Source organism: Rhinopithecus bieti, unplaced genomic scaffold, assembly GCF_001698545.2.
Source record: "Rhinopithecus bieti isolate Rb0 unplaced genomic scaffold, ASM169854v2 scaffold_12070, whole genome shotgun sequence".
Classification (NCBI taxonomy): domain Eukaryota; kingdom Metazoa; phylum Chordata; class Mammalia; order Primates; family Cercopithecidae; genus Rhinopithecus; species Rhinopithecus bieti.
This window is the reverse complement of record NW_016807449.1, coordinates 1433605-1438441: the sequence shown is the minus strand read 5'-3', so window position 1 is coordinate 1438441 and position 4837 is coordinate 1433605.

Sequence of the window (4837 nt, the reverse complement as noted above, 5' to 3'; positions counted from 1 at the left end):
GAATGCAGTGGCACGATCTCGGCCCACTGCAAGCTCCGCCTCCCGGGTTCACGCCATTCTCCTGCCTCAGCCTCCCAAGTAGCTGGGACTACAGGTGCCCGCCGCCACACCTGGCTAATTTTTTGCATTTTTAGTAGAGAAGGGGTTTCACCGTGTTAGCCAGGATGGTCTCGATCTCCTGACCTTGTGATCCGCCCGCCTCGGCCTCCCAAAATGCTGGGATTACAGGTGTGAGCCACCGCGCCCGGCCTCTTGTTGGTATTTTATGTCCTTTGCCCCAGAATTTAACAGGCCTTTTCTTTATATAATGCTCCATGTACTTGAAGGGTTCGAAAGGCATATCGAGAGTCAGTATAAATGTTTACAGCCTTACCTTCACTAAGTTCTAGGGCCCAAGTTAAAGCAATGGGCTCTGCCTTCTGGGCTAAAGTGCCCTGAGGCAATGGTTTGGCTTCAATAACATCATCCAAGGTTACCACCGCATATCCTGCACATCTTTCTCCTCGTGGCTTGATGAAGCTGCTCCCATCCACGTATAACTCCTAGTCCACTAATACCCATGGCTGGTCTTGAAGATCGGGTCTGCTAGAATAGACTGAGTCCAATACTTCCACACAATTATGTTCGACAGGGCTGTCTGATACTGGGAGTAAGGTGGCAGGATTCAGAGTGTTACAGACTTCACTGGTTATGCAGGGGTTTTCACATAACAAGCTTTGGTACTTGGTTAATCTGGCATTTGTTAGCCAATGGTGTCCTTTGGTATTCATCAGAGTTACCACCGCATGGGGGGCCTTTATACTTAAGTTTTGTCCAAGGGTTAGCTTGTCTGCTTCTTGTGCTAACAGGGCTGTAGCTGCCAGGGCTCTCAGACAAGGAGGCCAGGCTTTTGAAACGCCATCTAGCTGTTTTGAGAGGTAGCCACTGGTCTTGGCCAGGGCCCCACAGTTTGGGTTAAAACTCTGACTGCCATTTTTTCTCTTTCTGACACACAGAGCGTGAAGGGCTTTGTCAAATCCGGTAGTCCTAGGGCTGGGGCTGACATAGGTGTTTCCTCTAACTTGCAAAAGGCTTGCTGTTGCAGAGGTCCCCGTTCAAAAGGCTCCCAAGGCTCCCTATAGCCCCCCCTTTGTAACCCCATACAGCGGTTTGGCTAGCACCGCAAAGTTTGGAATCCATAATCTGCAAAACCCCACAGCTCCTAGAGATTCCCTTACTTGCCTTCTGGTTTTAGGTTCTGGTAAGCTGCAGATGACCTGCTTTCTTTCTGACCCCAGGTTGCGCTCCCCTTTCTGAATAGTGAATCCCAGGTAGCATGCCTGCTGTCTGCAGATCTGAGCTTTCTTCTTGGACACCTTATACCCAGAGTCCTTCAGGTGTGGAAGCAGGACATCCGTCCCTTTTGCACACCTGTCTGCCATGGAGTGTCCTAGCAGAAGATCATCCACGTACGGGAGCAAGACGCAGCCTTGGTCTTTAGCAGGAAACTTCTGGAGGTCTCGAGCCAATACCTCCCTGAAAATGGTGGGGAATTTTAAACCCCTGGGGAAGCCAAGTCCAAGTGTACTGAGTGGTGACACCTGACCCCGGATCTTCCCACTGAAAGGCAAGCAGCTTTTGATGCTCAGGAGCCAGTCTGATGCTAAAGAAGGCATCCTTCAAGTCCAGACAAGCGCACCAGCTGTCCTCAGCTGGCAGCAATCCTAACAGTGTGGAAGGGTTGGGAACTGTTGGTGCAGAGTCACTGTAGCTTGGTTAGCCGAGCATAAGTGCTGTACAGGTCGATAGTCCTTAGTCCCTGGCTTGGGAACAGGTGAGGGGGGGTGTTCCATGGAGACTGGCAAGGAACTATAATTCCNTCTTTTTTCTGTGTAATTGGAACTCCACCATGTAACTGTTTTGTGGTACCATTATACAGTTTTGTCCAAGACAACTAAGCCATCCTACAGGATGAGTGAATTCCTTTCCTTCTCTAGCTATGCAATGTTGTCCAATAATTGAGGCTTTTAGAACCCAGAAATTGTCAGAGTGGTTCTTTTGGGCCGGGAATTCATCAGGAACTGGGTCTGTAGTAACTCATTCTCGGGTTCCCATGGCCATTGATCTCCTGTGACGGTTCCTCCACAAACATCACATGAAGTGACTTTTAGAGACTGGGCTACCTGCTCGGCTAATTGCAAAACAAATTTCTAGTTTTCCTGGAATTTCAGGTACTGGCACATTTAGTTCATCATAGAAAGTCGGAAATACTGGCTCTGGAGAGCATTTTCAAATCTCTCCTTTGATTAAAATGTTGACCTTACGGTCTAGTTCTTTTCCATCAATGCCTCGAGAGAACGTATTTTCCTTTTCCTGTTTTGGGTCCAAGGGGTTTGTGATGACTAATTCTAAAGGGTTGCAGCTTCCACTCCTGCAGGAGGGTCTGCCTTTCCGGTTTTGGAGCCAAACAAGATCTTTTCATTTTCTTTTTTTTCCAAGTAGCCTAAATGTCACAAGACCAGTACCCACATTCGTTTCCACACAATCCTAATTCATGACAGATGTACTTATTTTCGACATGTATTTTTTTTCCTCCTAATTAAAAGAGCCACATCCTGCTCCTTATTGCTATTAATGATGGCACAAGCATCAAATTTTAAGATTATGCATTTGGGCACTCCTTTTCTACTGTTCTGGCTAATACTTTACTTGTCTCATTTATGAGTCCCCACCAGTCTTCAGTCCGTAATCTTATTTCAAAACTGTGGACATGGGAGGTTCAGAGGGGTCATAGCACACATCGGGCTGGTCACTTCCTGGATTACAGACTTTGTACTGAGTGTTATTATACAAACATGTTCCTTTTGGAATTCCTAGGCATTCATAATAACTATCGAACAAAAGATTGTCTTAACTTGTTGTCCTACCTCAGTGACCTGATGTATGCACTGAAGGCAGTCCTCTGTGTGGGAAGAAGCAGTGGAAGATTTTACCACACAAGTCCATGTTATAAGGAAAGTAAGTCCCACAGCGATTTTCCTCATGCTTCGGCGGAGCATAGACCAGTCAGCTTCCGGGGTGACTCGAGCAGGGCTTGTTGTCCTCCTCAGGGTTACTTTGCGGGGATTGTCTAGGCTTGGTTTGGCCTCCCAGGTTCCGGTGGCTGCAGGCTTTATGCGGCTGTGGTGAATCCAGGCTGGAATTCCTTGTCTCTTCACAGCCGTGGGAGTGGTCAGGATAACCGTCTGGGGTCCCTTCCACCGTTAGCCATAAGGGAGCTACGTTCCAGTCCTTGATCCACACGCCATACGGTCACCTGGAGAAAAAAGGTGAACTGGGGAGAAGAAGCTGGCCAGGCACCTCTCGTTTACCCAAGCTGAGATTGTCTGGGTAATTTTCCCCAAGGCCTGTAGCTGTCGCTGCAATTCAATTTCTTTTCTTTTCTTTTTTTTTTTTTTAGTTTTGAGACGGAGTCTCCCTCTGTCGCCCAGGCTGGAGTGCAGTGGCATGACCTCGGCTCACTGCAACCTCCGCCCCTCCAGGTTTTAAGCAATTCTTTGCCTCAGCCTCTGGAGTAGCTGGGATTACAGGCGCGTGCCACCTCGCCCAGCTAATTTTTTTGTATTTGTAGTAGAGACGGGGTTTCACCATCTTGGCCAGGCTGGTTGCTGCAGTTCAATTTCACCCAACTCTTGGGGAGTACCCGGAAGTCCTCGCAGTATAGGAGGAGGCCTGTGATATAATATTTCGTAAGGAGAGTATCCTGTTTTCTTAGAGGGGTGCACCTAATTTTGAACAATGCCATAGGAAGGGCCTGTATCCATTTTAATCCTGTCTCGTGACCTACTTTCCTTAAACTGTTTTGATAGTGCAATTCATCCGCTCCACCCTTCCGGAACTCTGAGGTCGGTAGGCGGCATGTAGCTTCCAAGTGATTCCCAATACCTTTGCCATCCTCTGTACTAAGTCAGCCACAAATGCCGGCCCATTATCTGAGCCAATCCGCAGAGGCAAGTCCAAACCTAGGGATGAGATCTCGAAGAAGCACACGGGTTACTTCATGAGCTTTTCAGTTCATGTTGGATAAGCCTCTACCCACCTAGAGTAAGTACGCACTAGAACCCGTAAATGCTTGTTACCTCCGCATTTGGGCATCTCTGTGAAGTCCACTTGAAGATCTCCCAAGGGAGCTGCTCCATAGGCTTGTATGCCAGGAGGCACAGAGGGGCTTGCTTTGCATTGTGCTGTCGACTGGTAACGCATTGCTGCAGCACTGTTTCAGCAAGAGCTGGCAAGTGTGAGATAGAAGTAGCAGCTTAACAGCTTTTCAAGTGACTCCTGGCCTAAATGGGTAGTTTCATGTACAGCCAGTACGACTGCGGCTCCTGGCCGCTGTGGCACAGCTATTCTCCCACCTGGTAACTTTATCCATCCTGCTTTTATTGTTTGTCCTCCCTCTGCCTGAAGAAAGTCTTTTCCTCTTTAGAATGAGTAGGCACCAGATCAGGTATTTGAGGGAGTAGGGGCTGTGACGCATGCCCGGTAAGAAGGAGATACTGGCCGGGCGCGGTGGCTCAAGCCTGTAATCCCAGCACTTTGGGAGGCCGAGACGGGAGGATCACAAGGTCCGGAGATTGAGACCATCCTGGCTAACACGGTGAAACCCCGTCTCTACTAAAAAATACAAAAAACTAGCCGGGCAAGGTGGCGGGCGCCTGTAGTCCCAGCTACTCTGGAGGCTGAGGCAGGAGAATGGCGTAAACCCGGGAGTCAGAGCTTATAGTGAGCTGAGATCCGGCCACTGCACTCCAGCCTGGGCAACAGAGCAAGACTCCATCTCAAAAAAAAAAAAAAAAAA